Here is a 19,438-nt window from a genome sequence, read left to right as displayed (position 1 = left end):
AAACAAAATGCCAACAATTAACATAAAATGCCACAAAAATTCACGCAATTGCAAATAACGAAAGGAAATTATTTTGTTTGAAATTATGGGGATAATTCATNACGATTGAACCAGGGCCGTTGGATTAGAGTGGATGGATGGCCTGGATTTAATTTGGCATTCATTAGTTCAAAACGACGTAGTATCCCTCCTATACTACTCCGTTTTTTTGGCCTCAAGGACATGGTCGTTTGGACCGGGTAGGGGGCGGATCTGGGCCATTTTGAAGTGGGTTTGGGGGGCTTTAATTTGGGCTGCCATTTAGCACTGGCCCAATATCAGGCCAACCTGATTTTGTATCTCTTTTCTTTTAATTCTTTTTTTTTTAATTTATTTATTGTTTCAACTTTAAAAACCAAACAAAAATTAAATCTAAAAAATTAATTCAACCTACCTAGTTAAACTACAATTAAACTAATATCACTTTAAGGAAATTAATAAACCTAAAACTAAAATTAAAATCAAACAAAACAAATCAAAGTTTCTTTATGATTTTTATATTTTGTACAAGCCTAATTACTAATTAGTCTAAAAAAATGTAAAATTAAATCCTAAATGCAAATGTGCTATTTGTTTATTTTTATGAATTATGAAAAATGCAAACAAACACAAAATCATGCAATTAAGTTCTAAAAATCAAATAATAAAAGGAAAAATTCTAACTATGAATTTTATAGGAGTAATTCAAGCGAGGCAAAAATCACGTGCTCACAACTCACAATGAACCCAAGTAATTTTCCGGCAGGAACCCCAAATGCACATTTTGCGGGATTCAGCTTCAAGTTGTACCTTCTCAGTCTATTGAAGAACTTCCTCAAATCTTCCATGTGATCAACGGCTTTCTTGGACTTGATGATGACGTCATCTACATATACTTCGATCTCCTTGTGTATCATATCATGGAAAATGGTGGTCATGTCCCTCATGTAGGTGGCCTCTGCATTCTTTAACCCGAATGGCATCATCTTGTAGCAGTACATCCCCCAAGGCGTAATAAAAGCCGTTTTCTCAGCATCTTCTTCATCCATCCAGATCTGATGATAACTCGCGAAATAATCTACAAATGATTGCAACTTATGCTTGGCGCAATTGTCGATCAGGATGTGTATGTTTGGAAATGGGAAGTCGTCTTTTGGACTGGCTCGGTTGAGGTCCCGGTAGTCGACACAGACTCTAACCTTCCCATCCTTCTTCGGTACTGGCACAACGTCGGCTAACCATGTTGGATATTCTACTACCCTGAGAACTTTGGCTTTGACCTGCTTGGTGACTTCCTCCTTGATTTTCAAACTCATATCTGGCTTGAATATCTGAGCTTCTGCTTCACCGGTGGACATGTTGGATTAGTTGGCAGTTTATGGGCCACGATAGATGTACTTAGACCAGTCATGTCATCGTACAACCAGGCAAATATGTCCTCATACTCTTTTAGAAACTCTGTGTATTATTTCTTCTCTGATGGTGACAAATGAACGCTGATTCGTGTTTCTTTGACGTTTTCTGCATCTCCCAGGTTAACAATCTTAGTCTCTTCCAGGTTGGACTTAGGTCTGTTCTTAAAATTCTCAACTTCTTTAACAATCTCTTCCGGCATATCATCTTCCTCTGAATCTATGTCCGTTTGTTGCATTGTCTCGTTGCATGTCACAGTCATTGGTTTATCAAGATAAGTAATAGTAATGCTGTATAAGTAGAGTAATGAGAGAAAATAATAAGAGTAAGATTTATAAGAAAATTGAAATGCTTTGATGAATTCCATAAATGTTTTGAACATTGGGGCCCTTTTTGCATAAAATGAAATGCGAAAAGAAAGTAACTAATAAAATAGTGCATGGTGGTTGTTCAGCCTTGCTATCCCGAGGCACGCCGGGCTCTGGTGGTTCTGACGGTCCAGTTATTGAGGCATGCTCCTCTACTTACCGCTTGTATGGAAGGGCCTTCCTCCCCCTCCTCCTCGAGAACGACACAACAATCCATATCATTGCCTTCCAGGAACAAATTCCTCATTGCTGCTAGGGCTTCTTCTTCTTCTGACCCATAGATGACCTCGGCCAGTTGAAAGATCTGCTCCAAACGGGGTATCGGCTGCTCCAATGGATAGTAGGGACCGTGCCAGGGTAGCGACCATTCGTTGAATTCTTTCCAGGTATACTCATACCCCAATCCGAAGGTGGTGCCGTGTTTCTTGAGCTTGATGGGCTTAGCGATTCCTTGGAGATTCTTGCCAAGTCCCTTGCCAGGTTCATACCCTCTCCAGTTCAATATGCTTTCAATTTTGTTATTCCACCACTTATCCTTATCAACGGCGTTGACTCGCTCGATGTGGTGGTAAGTTTCTCCACCTATCCTTCTTCCTCCTCCGATCACTAGGATGGTATGGCGACTGTATATGGGATTGCTACCGTCGCCGTGAATGATCACCTCTTGGTGGTTCCACTCAAACTTCACTGCCTGATGTAATGTTGATGCTACGGCCCCTGCACCATGAATCCATGGTCGTCCAAACAGCAGGTTGTAGGACGCCGGCACGTCTATTACTTGAAAATCAACATCAAACCAAGTAGGCCCCGTTTGCAAACATAAGCTAATCTCCCCAATAGTAGACCTTTGAGAACCGTCGAAAGCTTTAACGTTGATGGCTGCGTCCTTGATTTCATGCAACCCTTTTCCCAACGTCCTGACTGTTACCAACGGACAAATGTTGAGACTGGACCCCCTATCGACCAGGATCCTAGTGATAAAGTAATCTTCGCACTGCACAGTGATGTGCAATGCCTTGTTGTGACTCAACCCTTCTGGTGGCAGCTCATCTTCATGAAAAGTGATCTTGTGACTTTCCAATACCTGACCCACCATGTTAGCCATCTCTCCACTGGTGATGTTTCTTGGTACATATGCTTCACTCAGCACTCTTAACAAGGCATTCTTATGTGCATCGGAACTCTGTAGAAAAGCAAGGATAGAAATCTGCGCTGGCGTTTTGTTTAGCTGATCAATGACTGAGTATTCCTTTGCTTGTATCTTTCTCTAGAGGTCATCGGGCCCAGTTTCAGTGATGGTTTACCGACCAGAGGTCTGCTTACTCGACTCAGCCAAGTGTTCCTGGGTATAAACCCTGCCATTCTTGTCATACCTTGTGCCGCAACTGCTTCCCCGAACTTGCTTTTCCTTTCCTTCTCACCTCGGCTGTGTATTCCCATGGTATGGCTTTTGTGTGGAATGGTGTTACGACTGTCATTGCTACCGGAATGGGCACCTTTGCTTTGGAAGGTAATATGGCAACTTCAAATGGTACAGGCGCCTTTGGGGACCCAAACTCGACCTCGATTGGTGTTGGCGTCTTCACAGAGGATGGTGTTTCAAACTCAAGTGGTATGGACATGATCACCTCGGCATCTCCAGAAGGCTGAATCTGGACTACAATCGGATTAAGGGTGACTATTGGTTTCTTTGGATCGTCGCCTTCTGCGATCAAGCCGATTGATCCTTTGGGATCCCAATCATCCTTTATTTCAATCATGTGAACACCTCCTCCCTTGTGGTCTGGTAGAGGGTTATTGCGAACATTCGAAGTAGGCTCCTTTGCCACAATGATCTTGTTGTCAATCAAAGTCTGGATCTTATCCTTCAGAGAGCGGCATTCATCAATGGAATGCCCTTTCATGACAGAATGGTATGCACAGATTTTATTTGGGTTGACCCATTGGGAAGGGTTTTCAGGGGTTATAGAAGGGACGGGGGTAACATAACTAGCAGCTTTGAGCCTTTCGTACAGCTGATCAATTGGTTCAGCAATGGCAGTATACTGTTTGGGAGGTCTGCGGTCAAAATTTGGTCGGGGTCTAGGAAAGTTTTAACGAGGGGGAGGTGATTGATAGTGGGATTGTTGAGTGTTGTAAGCTTGGTAGACGTGTGCAGGCTAGGAATATTTGGGTGAAGTAGGCTGATATGTGGGAGGTGGAGGTGATTGATAAGTGGGTGGTGGAGTTTGGTAAGAAGGTGGGGGTGCTTGGTAATTTGGAGTGGGCTGATATGTAAGTGGAGGCATTGGATAGGTTTGGTATTTGACAGGTGATTTGGTTCTCTGTGCAACCATCACGGCGCCTACGTCCCTTTTCTTGGACGCACCACCAGACTGTAGAGCCTTATTGGTAGCTTGCAAGTCTTCAAAGTTCGTAACCATACCACTCTTGATACCTTCCTCGATCCTTTCTCCTAACTTGATGATGTCGGAAATTTTTTGATTCTCGATCAACATTAGTCTTTCATAGTATTGCGGATCCTGAGCCCGGACAAAAAACTTGTTCATTTGTTCTTCCTCTAAAGCAGGTCGGACCTTAGCAGCCTCTGATCTCCAACAAGTGGCATATTCGCGGAATGTTTCTGTGGGTTTCTTCTTCAAATTCTGAATGTAAAACACATCCAGTGCATTTTCCGTATTGAACCTGAATCTATCCATGAAGTCGGGTGCCATACTTACCTAGTCCGACCACTTCTTCGGGTCTTGGCTAATGTTCCAAGACAGAGCATCTCCTTTCAGGCTCCTCATGAAAAGTTTCATGCGGATCTTCTCGTCTCTTCCTACCCCGACCAGCTTGTCGCAGTATGTATCAAATGAACCCTGGATCCCCTGCACCATCAAACATTTCGAACTTGGGAGGTTTGTACCCCTCAGGCAGCTCGACATCGGGCTGTATGCATAGATCTTCATAGTTTAGCCCCTCCATTCCCTTACTTCCTTCAACGCCTTGAATCCTGGTGGTCAACCTTTTAAGCTCTTCGGCCAAATTTCTGATGAGCGAGTCCTTATCATTGGACTCGGGTGTGCTTGAGATGGGCTGGGTGGAGTGCGGCACAGTCTCCACATAGATGGGAGTGTTGTGTTGGGCGTGGCAGCGGTCATTTGTGGAGTTCAAAGGTTCCGGGATGAGTAGTGGAGTATTGTTGGAAGTGTGACAAGTATTGCAGTGGTGGTGAGGAGCGGGATGGTTTTGTGGTTTTTGTGGAGGTGTGGGGTTCTGAGTGCTTGGAAAATTGACATCTGGGGTGGTGAGGGAGAATGACAAGCTTGCCAAGTTCCGAACTTGATTAAGTTCCTCCTGAAATTTCAACAGTTTCTGCTCGAGTTGGGACGCACTTTCATTAGAAACCTGAGTACCCTGAGTGATTTCTACCCGCTCAACTGAGTTCTCCAAATTAACTTGTCGCTAGGCCTACCTCGGGCACAACGGGGTCCCCAAAATTAGGACACGCTTCATATTTTCTGCACTACGTGTTTAAATGTTGCAACATTTCCTTACGATCCTTACTGACTTATCACCTTTTGTTTTTACTTTTTTGAAAAAGAATTGTCCTAAGATTGCCTACTTAATCCGGTACTTTCTTCTTCCCCAAATTGTTTATTCCCCTCCCCAAAAGGTTAGTTCGCGAACTCTGGCAACATCAGCATATGTCCCTTTATTTCTTTCACTATTTAATTGAAAAAAAATGAGATAACCATATGCTTTGACAAAATTTAAAACTTTTTTCCCCCAACCCCACCTTTATGGAACGTGATTTCCACATTAAGTAAAAACGTACCTTATCAGCTAACCAAACTCTTTTCTGAAGTCAAACTTAAATTGAATTTTTCCTTTAAATTTAAATAAATTGATCACTTAAAGATAAATAAAGGTAATCGTAAAGTAAAATTAGTAACATGAACATAAGACGGATTATTTGTTACAATTAAAACTTTATTATACCCTTCGGAAATAATTATAGTGTCATGCATATGCGTATGAATATCATGTCATGCATATGTACATGTTTCATAACATCATCAGGCCTCTCAGGGCATCCCATCATATCATCTCAGCCACCATAGGCAAAATCATCAACGTATACCAGCTGATCAGGTGGTGATGCGTATATAACGCCGTAACCTTTTTCCCATATCCCATATACATATACACACACACACACACACACACACACACACACATAACGCCGTTTGAGTCATAGGTAAATGCACATGTATAAATGAATGCAATGCATGAGAAGTACGTCAATAAAAATCTCTCGGAACGTCATAAGACCATTATACCTCTTATTAATATCATGAAACAAACTTTATTAACTTACGTATTTTCTCAGACCCATGAACAGACTATAGAATAATAAGACATATGGGAGTTCAAAAACGTAGGCATTTCTAATACTTCGATGAATAGAGTCATTTATGGAAGTAGTGCATTTATTCGTTTCGTTTGTATCGTATGGATTATGCCAAAAGAAAGAAGGATTAGCCTTACCATGCCTGGACCAATTCTCTTGACAATCCTTCTAACAACTCTCCGTATTTTTTTTCCATAAGATTAAAATATTTGCAATCTTGAGCCATCTATACGAAACAGAAAAGGCAATAGAGTCTCATTGCTTCTTTGCCATCTGCTAAACCTTCAAATTCGTCTGCCTTCCATCTATTCGTGTAGTAATATGATGCTGATACTAAAATACACCTTTTAAGGCATCACATATAAATTAACTTGAAAAATCAGAAAGAAAGAAAAGCCTAAAATGGAGATGAGCAAGTTCTAAAAGAGCGAATACTAAGAAATCAAAGTATAATTCTGGCTAATAGTTTAGGTGGATCCTCTAGTAGCTGAGTACAACATCTTTCAACTTTCTATTAAATTTGTTTTGTTTTTACATGGAGCAGATCATGTGCCTATATATATGCATATAATTGTGTTGGTAAAATCCATCCAAAAATATGAATAAGTGGAAAAGTGGGGTCCACCTCTCTTGCCACCGTATTGAAAGATTGTTACATGTGGCATAGATGTTACATGTTAATCACGCGTCAATTTTGGAGAGGGAGGGGGCGGGGGGCGGGCTGCCACGTTATGTCTTAGCTAATTTTTTAATTAATCTCCCACTAAACTCATTAATTACCCAATTATCCACATAATTAAAAATTATCTTAAAATTACTTAAAATACTATTCACTTTTAACACACTTTATATATCCTACTATAATATAGTTTACTATCATGACCGTGTGGTATATTGTATAGCACTAATTCATAAATACGAGGTATTATAGCTTGGATCGTATTTTATCACAAAATGACAAACTTCGGTGATACTCAATTTCTTCGATTAGTTAACCCTCTGACCTTTATAACACTTACTTATCACTTGTTACAAATAGCATAAATGCTTATAACCTCAAAAATAATCTCATTCCTGAGTCTACGTCGATTAACTTACGACGAAACTTTAACGTACGAAATGCGGGATGTAACAGCACCATAGACTTGCCCGTAGTGTACTACTCTACTAATTGAGCTCATTCAATCTAGGATCAAGTAGGACTTTCATTTGTTGTAATGTAGGCTGCAGGTCGGGTAGGATACATTTGGATATGAGTGACTACACCTCCCTAAGCACTTTAATACATATACTTTAATATTTATTCCCATACTTATGTCAAACCATAACTCCACCTTCACATAAATGTATATTAACTCCATATTTCTTTAAGCACAATTACATCAAGAGTCACCACTATCACAGAATACTTTCATAGCAATACAACTATATTTTTTTCTTTTCTTCTCTTTCAATTCAAGTGGCTCTTACTTTTTCAAAACAATGCACCTTTCTCCTTATTTCATTAGTTCCACTCTAAAGCCAAACCAACCACCCCACACTTTAACTTTTACAAAGTTCATAACAATTCAAGTGCTCATGAGAGGTGTAAAGGTTCAAATAGATGATTCATTCAAACAAATGGGTAGGGCTTGTAATGTGGTTGCCAAAGAAACAGGATTAAAGGCTCAACGGGGTTAACTACGATACATAACAATTAGGCGGGTAAAACATATATACCTGGCTCAACAAAGAAACGCCTATATCACTTCCAAGACTGAACAAAACTACTATTTCGCTTTGCAAACACACGTGGCAAGTTCTAGACATCAAATTCAATGCACAGAATAACACACAAACCTCACACACACATGGCACATAACTCACTCAGGATTGGGCTCATCAAGACACTCTAGTCAAAGCAGTTAAGCAAATTTAAGATTATACAATTTAAGGTACTTATACAAGAGTCAAAAACCGAGCCTAAGCGTCACAACCAAAGTACTCACTATTCTCAGGCATAACAAAGTCAAGATATATTGCTTCAATTCAATTCACATCACCATGGCTCCTCTCTTAAAAAAATAAAACTATCTACACCCGGTTCAAATAAAACCCTTGGAAAAGAATCGCGACTTAAAGAAAAACCAAGGGGGAATTACTACACTACCTACAAAGAAAATCTTTTTGTCCTTTTTATATAGACTTAAATCCCTCAAGAAAACTGTCTAGGAGATCCATCATCGAGAAGAGTCCAATTTTTCTATTTTTTTTCTTTCGATTTTTCCTAGCTACTACACAACTACCACATAACTACGAAATCACAAATAAGAAGTTAACATTTTTGAACATCCTACTATTCATCTAGAGAATTCTCCCACCCCACACTTAAAAGAGTGCAGTGTCCCCAATGCACAAATAAAGCAAAGCAATAACGAGGGTGGACAAGAAACTCCCTGGAAGGCCAAAGGCCGAAGCAATAGCGGCTCACGAGGTACTCAGACTTCCCCCAAGCATGGTCCTCTGTGTGGCACCCCACACTTAGTTCTCACCATCTTACTCGCTTTTGCACTCTTCCAATGACTTTGCCTCCTATGTTTATAATCCTACAAAATAAAAAATAAATACTACAACAATAATAAAAAAATAAAAATAAAAGAAAACAGTAAAGATGGGTTGCCTCCCAACAAGCGTCTGATTTAACGTCGCGGTATGACTTGAATCACTTTTTGTCTCCATCTCGAACTTATGAATTGCCCCCCAATTTGACTTCAAGCTTTTTGCTGTGCTCTCGGGGTGGTGGGACAAATGTAAACGGGCCAAGCAACCAATTTTGCATTCTACACTTCTTGGCCTTCCGATGAGGTATGTAATCTTTCTCTGGCACAATAAATTCCAGAATGTAAGCACCTTTTTCCTCGTCCCCTGGCTCCTCCAAAGGCTCAGATGACTCGATTTCTATGTCATCATCCAAACACAATGTTGAAAAAATGCATGGAATGAGGACCAATGCGTTCCAGCTCTAGAACTGCATCACTATTTACATCCTCATATGTACACACACTAGAGTCTTCAAATATTAACATTATCTACTTCCTCACAGGACTCTAGCGTGCTTTCCTCAACATGGACATCATCAATAAAAATATGGTCGAATGATTGACTCTCCACTTTTAGCTCCTCAACTCAGAACTATTTTGTTGGGCATTAGATGCATCAACGTTTGCAATCAATTAAGCTCCCAAGTCGTGAATAGCAGTGTAACGCCCCAAAATCCGAGGAATGCGACCGGCGCTCAACCGAGTAAACCCGACTGAGCAAGCCTGACAGGTTTCATACATACTACCCAATCTTTGAATAAAGAGGAAATATACATCATTAATCAAATTCTATAAACAAGTCTTTAACGATTTCCATTTCACTTTCATTAGCAACTTCGTTCATAATTCGAAGGTATACAAGTTTTATACATCTTTTCCAAACATCATTATTTCTATTTAATTCCGATACCTGACACTACCCAGAACCTGTCTACGGAGCCTCTAAACACAACTGAAGAGTAATGTAAGATGGAAATATCGGTAACAAGGCTCCGGCTATACCTCAAATACAAAGTACATGATAAACAGATGAAATAGGACACCGAAACAAAGTGGGGCTCACCAAGTCAGCTGAAAGGATGATGCGCCACTAGCTGCGACCAACACTGCCTGCTATAGAAACACCTACATCCATTTAAAGACGTAGCGCCTCCGGCAAAAGGGACGTTAGTGCCATTGAATAACACTAGTATGTATAACTAAACACCATCTCAGTAGAAAGAACTATCATAAAAGAACAAAGAAATCTTAAACACCATTTCAAGATAAATAACTATCATACAAGAACAAAGAAATTTTAAGTATTCAACCAAAGCTTTAAACAATCACTACATCATCAAATACAAATAAGGGATCACATAGCTTTCACACAATTTCCATAACTTTAGTTTGGGGCATTCCATATTGTTGCATCATTATCCACATTACCACCGCTTCCATGAGTGGAGTCCGATCACGGCCCGATCGGCTAGGCCGTCTCCCGAAGACGTTACCATGACTTCATTCATACCTTCCAGTTTCACTCATCAATACATTGCCACCACGTATATATATCATGGCGTTCGATCACGGCCCGATCGGCTAGGCCGCCTTACCGAGGCATTTCCAATTTTCCATCACTCATCTCATATCAACCTTTGTTTCCCATAAACCATTTCATAGGCACTTAGGGCCACAATTATCACATCATACTTGGCACTAGGCCATATTTCACAACTCACAGTCCACATCACTTTCACTTTCAACAACAAACTTACAATTTAAGATAATAGGCATACACAAGAGAAATTCAAGTTATAAGCATAGAGAGGAATTCTCATGATTCGGCACAATAATCACAATTTAAACTTGACTTGAAATCTAGGCAATTTAGCATATACTTCACATTCTCCAATCTCAATTTATTGTCTAAGCATTTCAATACATGATTCACATTCCTTGCACCTTTTCAAGTTATCAAGAATATCATATTGATCATGTTGAGACACATCTTTCACGCATATAAGGTTGCAACACCAATTCATGTGGAATAACAATCAATACAAGAACCCAAACTTTAATCTTACCGCATTTACACAAGTACCAAAGGAGCTCAATTTCTAAAAAGACGGGGTTTTAGCCATACATACCTTGTTTAAGCTTTCCTTAAGTTACTACGACATTTCGGAAATTCTAGCAATCCCAATCTACTTTGAGACATAACAAACTTGAACACAAATTAGGAAGGCATTCATGGTTTCAGCTCATTTGAGCATTTTATCAAATACTAGTTGAGCATCTTGATTTCAAATCTCTTTTACTAGGTTTCCTTCATTCCCCAACCCAATCTTTACTTATTTATGTTCAACAATCTTTCCACAAGCCTACTTTGTACATGTATGTATACATAATAGTATTAAACCCAAGAATCATACCTCAATACCCCATCTTATACCCCAAACTCGAAATTAAGGTCTAATGTATAGAATCTTACCTCTTAGATGAAGAACTTGTGATTGGGTTCTTTGATTCTTGAAGATTGATGCAAGATTGGATGATTGAATGTTGGGTTCCTCCTTCTCTCTCTAAAATGCTCTCAACTCTCTATAAAATCAGTGGAAAAATGACCCCAAATGAAGCCCCAAAGACTATATATTAAAATGGGGTCGGGTTATAAAAATAGAAAGATTAACCCTCCGAATGCGGGTCTGCGATCGCATAATGGACCGCAGAATAGGTATGCTGGCCGCAAACGCGTCGCAAAGCTCGGTGCCCAAAACTGGGCTACACTGGTCCAGTTTGCGACCAGATTTGCGATCCCAAATCAAGTATGCGGACCGCATAATAGTTTTTGCGATCGCATATCTGACACAGAATCGCATTTTTCCAGCCTTTGGTAATTTGATCATAACTTTGTGTAGGAATGTCCAAACGACGAACGGTTTGAAGCGTTGGAAACTAGACTCAAAGACCTTTCATTTTATAGGTTGATAATCACATAAAACCATATATACATATAGATGTGGTCGTCCAAAGTGTGGACTTGTGCGAACTCATTTGGAATTTTAGCCTATTATGAAATTTTCCAATTTGACTTGGACTTAGGCCTCCCATTAGACGACACATTACACATTATGAGGCTTATTTAACAAATCCAATTGATCCCCACCATGTTAATAGCATATAAAATATTATAATTGGCCTACATGGCATCACGAAATACTAGATTACTTAGCGAAATTTTCAGGGGCCTTACAAGCAGTGCCAAATTTTTCGATCTCTTATCCCAGTTCTGTCACGACCCCAATCCCCGGTCGTGATGGCGCCCAACACAATGCTAGGCAAGCCCGACCAATTCAACACTCTCAATCCCTCAAATAGAGTTCATTACCAACTAACAGGGGTTTAGTTACCAAATCAGCATGAATAGCAATTTGTAACAGAAGATAAAATGCACGAAGTCAAGTAACATCATTACATATCCCACCGATCCGGTGTCACGAGCCAGGAGCCTCTAATACAAGTCTGAGAAAAATAGCCTAAACAAGAGATAGTCTAAAATACTGAAAGTAAAGAGGATAGAAGGAGAAATCGGGTCTGCGGACGCCATGCAGCTACCTCGATGACTCCGGTGAGATCTGAATGGCAGAGATAGCTCGAACTATGCCTCAGGGATACCTGTATCTGCACACATGGTGCAGGGAGTAATGTGAGTACTCCGACCCAGTGAGTAATAATAATAAATAATGACTGACGGAAAGAAATCTCGTAAAAGCACTAAGTAGTTCTATATCAAAGCAGTCAGAACCTTTAACAACAACTAAATGAAGAAGTCAGCCAAAATCCTTTAAACCGGTACTCAACTCATTTATTCTCGCAATAACCGTAATCATAGTATTACCGCTGCGGTGTGCAGCCCGATCCATATTAATGTACTGCTGCGGCGCGCAGCCTGATCCATAATATATATATATATANGGGGGGGGGGGCGGGCTGCCACGTTATGTCTTAGCTAATTTTTTAATTAATCTCCCACTAAACTCATTAATTACCCAATTATCCACATAATTAAAAACTATCTTAAATTACTTAAAATACTACTCGCTTTTAATACTTTATACACCTTACTATAATATACTTTGCTATTATGGTCATATAGTACCATATAAAATAAATACATACACTCTTATTTTATTACAACATCCATGTAAAAATATATATATTTTCTCAATTTATAATTTTCCTAATCTCATATAAAGAGAAAAAACTCTCGTACGCTTAGTTCTTAAAATGGTAAAAAGATAACCTTCTTTTCTTGTGAAAAAAATAATTCATATCTTTACAATAAAGAAAATCTCATAAACTTTCTCATATTATGTGTATAATTTAAAAGATATTCGAAAGTAGTGATATTCATAACTATATAAAATCATATTTTCAAACCTTCTTTTTTTTTTACAAAAATGTTCCACTCAAAATACCATATAAAATATATATATAAGGGTATCGAGATTGTTAAACTTACGGGGTGTAACAGCAATGCTGCCCATACTAGCTGTCTTCCTACTCAAGGCATCGATTACCACATTGGCCTTCCCGGGATGACACAAGATGCTGATATCGTAGTCTTTCAATAGCTCTAACCACCTCCTCTCCCTCAAATTGAGATCCTTTTGCTTGAACAAATAATGCAAACTCTTATGATCCGTGAACACCTCACACGACACACCATATAGATAGTGTCTCCAAATCTTCAGCGCGTGAACAATGGCTGCCAACTCTAAGTCATGAACATGGTAGTTCTTCTTGTGAACCTTCATATGCCGTGAAGCATATGAAATTACCTTGCCACCCTGTATTAATACCACACCAAGCCCAATACGAGATGCGTCACAATATAATGTATAAGGCCTTGAACCTATGGGCAATACCAACACCGGTGCCATAGTCAAAACTGTCTTGAGCTTCTGGAAGCTCGCCTCGCACTCGTCCGACCATCTGAACGGGGCACCCTTCTGGGTCAACCTGGTCAACGGGGCTGCTATAGATGAAAATCCCTCCACAAACCGACGGTAATAGCCCGCCAATCCCAAAAAACTCCAGATCTCCGTAGCTAATGTGGGTCTAGGCCAGTCCTTGACTGCCTCAATCTTCTTAGGATCCACCTGAATACTCTCTGGTGATACAACGTGACCCAAGAAAGCCACTGAACTCAACCAAAACTCGCATTTTGAGAACTTAGCATATAACTGGCTGTCTCTCAGAGTCTGAAGAACGATCCGAAGATGCTGCTCATGCTCCTCTCGACTGCGGGAATAGATCAAGATATCATCAATAAAAACAATCACAAAGGAATCGAGATAGGGCTTGAACACCCGGTTCATCAAATCCATAAATGCTGCTGGGGCATTTGTCAACCTAAATGACATCACTAGAAACTCATAATGCCCATACCGAGTCCGAAAAGCTGTCTTAGGGACATCGGATGCCCTAATCCTCACCTGATGGTAGCCAAATCTCAAATAAATCTTCGAAAATACCTTGGCACCCTGAAGCTGATCAATAAGTCATCAATCCTCGACAATGGATACTTGTTCTTGATGGTGACTTTGTTCAACTGCCGATAATCTATGCACATCCTCATCGATTCATCTTTCTTCTTCACAAACAACACGGGTGCACCCCAGGGCAAGACACTAGGTCTAATGAAGCCCTTATCAAGCAAGTCTTGCAACTGTTCTTTCAATTCTTTAAGCTCTGGCAGGGCCATACAGTATGGCGGAATAGAAATAGGCTGAGTGGCCGGAGCCAAATCAATACAGAAGTCAATATCCCTGTCGGGTGGCATCCCTGACAAATCTGCAGGAAACACCTTTGGAAACTCACGAACGACCGGTACTGAATCCATGAAAGGAACCTCCGCACTAGAATCGCGGACATAAGCAAAGTAATCTAGACACCCCTTCTCGACCATATGCCGAGCATTCACATAAGAGATAACCATGCTGGTAGAATGGCCTGGAGTCCCTCTCCACTCCAATCGAGGCAACCCCCGGCAAGGCTAAGGTCACTGTCTTAGCGTGACTGTCCAATGTAGCATGATAAGGTGATAGCCAATCCATCCCCAAAATGACATCAAAATCGACCATTCGAGAAGTAGGAGATCAATACTAGTCTCAAGACCCCCAATAATAACCACACATGAACGATATACACGATCTACAACAATAGAATCCCCCACAGGCGTGGACACATGCACAGGGGAACTCAAAGAATCACGTGACATAACCAAATATGAAGCAAAATAAGATGACACATATGAATAAGTAGAACTCGGATCAAATAGCACTGAGGCCTCTCTACTACAAATTGAAACCGTGACTATGATAATCGCGTCAGATGACTCAGCCTCAGGCCTGGCTGGAAAAGCATAGCGTCGGGTCAGGGCCCCACCACTCTGAACTACATCTCGAGGACAAGCCCGGTCTGGCTGGCCTCCACCTCTAGCGGCCTGACCTCCACCTCTAATGCCCCAACCTCCACCTCTAGCTGTTTGACCCCTACCTCTAGCTGGCTGAGCAGGCGGTGAAGCACCTGGTGCCGGAACTGTGGCACGAAAACCCTGATACTGAGAACTGCTCGATGCTCGAGGACAATACCTGGCAATGTGCCTCGAATCACCGCAAGTATAACAAGACTTCGGCTGCTGAGACTGCTGACCCTGAAACTGACCCTGGCGGCCTGAATAACCACCCTGAAAACTCTAGAGCGGAGGTGCACTAATAGGAACTGGTGGTGCACTGTAGGCTAGCTGATCGGAATAATGCATATGGGGGCCACGGCTGTCGCGCCCCCTTTTCCCCCCTTTTTACGGGGAAGTCCGGGTTTCGACATTCATGGGGGTAATAACTTATTTCCTTTTGGGAATTGGGTATTTGAAGAGTCGCCACCTAACGGATTATGGTGTGTTAGGGCACCTAGAGCGATCAACTCTTAGACTAGTTTGCATTACCAGAGATTAGGGTAAGGGCTCGAAATAACCTTGAGGGGAAGGTGTTAGGCACCCCTCTCGGTCCACAACTGTGGATCCCGGCCGAACTTATACTTACGAATTAGTCCATTAACAAATAAATAGTTGAAGCAAATAATTGTAAATAAAGCATGTTGGGCATTGTATAACTCAAATAATAAGACAAGAATTTAAACAGGTTGTGTGCATAAAAAGGAAAGTAAAGTTTTCGAGTAAAGAGGATTTGGGAGAGAGGGGTCCTAGGTTGGTTAGACTATAGGATCACATCAGTTCAATACCCGGTGATCACTCCTTAGAAAGGGGCTACGCGTGGCATTAGCGCACCGGTCATCATATCCATATCTACCCTTCCCACCCCTTTAGTGGTTATTAATGCGAGTGTTAGGTAGCGATCTCTATTGCGTGCTATTACCCGTCTCTTCTTAATGATCCTGGAGGAAATTTAGGACCTCTACCTATAGGTAGTTCTAGACAGACTCTTAAGGTTTTAAAGGAGAAAATACTAAGGCGATAAGCAAGAACACATAGGACTTTGGCAAATAAAAGCATAAAGTAGCAGATAAGGGCTCAAGTTCACCTCCACAGATAGTGCATGTAAAATAGCACGACTCAAACACAAATAAAGGCCATATTGTTAATCAGTATCCTAGGACATGATATCTAAGCGAATATCAGAACAAATGAGATATGTAGTTTATAAACTCAGGAGTAGGAACCCTATCAATTTGCCTACCGATTTTTAAGCCTGTTAGAACGACATTAAGCAGTAAACACAAAGAGGCAGTTTCCAGTTTTATAAGAGATTTGATTACCTAAGGCTTGCCTAGGCGTAGGGTAATGCACAACAATTATCAGAGTTATTAAAACAGTTTAGAAGTTATTTTACCTAAAGCATGCTGTTCTACGTGTTGCAAAGATATACAGGATTATGACCGATTTTACTTAAGCAGGATGATCAAACGCAAGACTGTTTTTATGTCCTTTTTTCATGTGTCAGTAGTTTAAATAGGTGTGACTGAGCGAGTGTGAGCGTGATCCTAAAAACAGGGTATCTAATATGCATATAAAATGCAGAATGATTTATATGCAAAATTCCTAAAGCAGGATTTCTAAATGCACATCATGATTGCAGAATTTCCTAAAGCAGGATTTCTAAATGCATAAAGGTTACATTATTGTAGAGCATGCGGTCAAGCGTACAGGAGTAGCAGTTTTGTTTTAATGCCATTTTATCCTAGAAACAGTATTTCTAAAGGATAGCAAGAATATCAAAATGAGATGCTGAAACAGTAAACCTAAGAACATGATATCTAATGCATGACATGCTTGGAATGTATTGGTCCTAAACATGGATTCTAATGCGCATATAGGAAACGTAAACCTAAGGCATGGTTTCTACCCATTGATATTGATAACATATGTAACTACCCTCCCCTTTTCATTAGCCAACCCCAATGGCTGTTTACAAATAATTATTACAAACCAGATGAACAGATTACATACTGTAGATAAGAAAAAGAAGAAGTTACACTATAGGGAGCCTGAAGCAGGCCCAAGTGATTTCCCCAAACCTCCAATAGCCTCAAATGCCAATTTCAAAGACAATATCATTGTCTAGGTGCGTCAAAGTTCCCTAAGGATCTCAAGGATCCCGGGCAGTGCTCATACCTGGACTTGGTAACCAAATTGAGTAAGTGTAGTGTGGAAGGGCCAGCCTCAATGTGCCAGAGTTCAGAGGGTTCTCAAAAAGATCCCAAGGCAGTACACACACTGGAGGGGGCAGAACCTAGGGACTTAGGAACAGAGTGAGAGTGCTTAACATAGTTTTGAAAGGGTTTTAGTAAGAAAACAGTGTTAAAAGAGACTTGTTTGAAACAATTTTGTGGAGTAAAAGAGAGAGTCATACAGTAAAACAACTTTGAAAAGGGAGAGTTATATAATTAGACAATAGTAGATCAAACATGGAACCAAACCAACTCAGCAATACTTAAAGAACACAAAACAAAAGGAACAAACCTACACGCATGGGTGATAGGGATTGGGGACACATAGAGCACATGATGGTAAACACACAATAGGCAGAGGTCCACATAGATACAGAATCAGAAGCTCTTAAGGGGTTCATGGGATTGGGGTACAACATGAACTTTAGAATTAACACAGAACGAAATAACTTTAGGGTACAAATTATTTTGCCAAAGAAGGATTCATACTAAAACCAGTTAGACATAAAGGGGATCGAGTCACATTGACTACAAAAGATAAACATGCTGATCGTAAGGGGTAGTATATGACTAACACAAAGAGATTAATTACATGTTGAACAGCAGAAACATAGGTAGAAACAAATTAGGAACATGATGAGCTGAAGGAGGAAAAGAAACATATTGTTTTTGAGACTTAAATTGAAATCAGGACACACCAGTAAAGAAGATAGTAAACACAAAAGTGAAGGGGCAAGAGAGCATAATATTCAGCCTTGGCTTGCATCCGGCTAACTCAGAATAATAGCAAGTAACCACAGAAAGAGAGCAGAAAGCTTTGAGTGTGTGAGAGTTTTTGAACCAAAGTGTTCGTGTGTTTGTGTTAATAAGAGAGTATGTATATATAGTAGTTCGAAATTAGGTAAAATAAGGCAAGAATCAAAGTTCAGCAATAATTATGGAACCATGTACTAATCAGAATCAAATCAATGCAAGTACTCCCTTAATTAAGGGGTAATTAACCAACGGTAATGGGCAGAAAATATTTAAGGAAAGAAATCAAGTAAGCATTAGGTACAAAATAGTCAATTAGGGGTAAATACATAAAGGTTCAATTAAGGAAACAGTTTGTGAAGAATCAGTAAATAACACGGTTAACCAAATAAGGTAAGAAAACTAAATAAAGTTGCAGAATATGGAAATAATCGAGAATCAGCACATAGTAAATCAGGGAATCAAGAATTCGAAAATACTGATTTGCGGATAGTAACATGGGTTCCCAAGAATAAGCAAATAAACCAAAATTAAACAGGAGAATCGAAGGTCTAAAGGGTTTTTCAAATCAAGCCAAGAAACAGGGAGCTCAGAGTCAATCAAAGGGAGAGTCATGAGTCATGTTTTAGCATATAAATAGAGTGAGATAGGAGTAACCAAACATAGCAAGCAAAGAGGCAAATCTTGACCAGTCGAGACGAACACAAGCACATAGAGCTGGTGTGAGTTAGGCATAAGAAACTCAGTAGAAATACATTCGAGGCGAGATAGTCACAGAAGCTCAAACAAGCAACGATCAGTCATGCTAATACACATAATCAAACGAAGAAATCTAAAAATTAGGGCTTTCAACATAGACGAGTTGAAGAGGTAGTAAAATCACAGAATCAGTCAAAAGATGCGAGAAATAGGAGTTTGAAACATAAAGAATCCATTTAAACAACATTTTTAAAAAAAAAATTTTGAATCCCTAATTTTAGAAGAAGGTGAAAAATGGAAAATATTGCCTCTCCAGGTGAGGACAATGTACTGGATAAACCAGTGTGGAGATTAGAAACAAAAGGGAAATTTACGGTTAAATCAGCTTGGGATTATCTTATTCCATGCCATCAAGATGTTGCTGCTGCTTGAATCCATAGGAGGAATCCATAGCACATGTATTTTTCAATTCATATGCT

The sequence above is a fragment of the Nicotiana attenuata genome, unplaced genomic scaffold (assembly GCF_001879085.1).
Source record: "Nicotiana attenuata strain UT unplaced genomic scaffold, NIATTr2, whole genome shotgun sequence".
NCBI lineage: Eukaryota > Viridiplantae > Streptophyta > Magnoliopsida > Solanales > Solanaceae > Nicotiana > Nicotiana attenuata.
Note: the sequence above shows the minus strand (reverse complement) of the source record.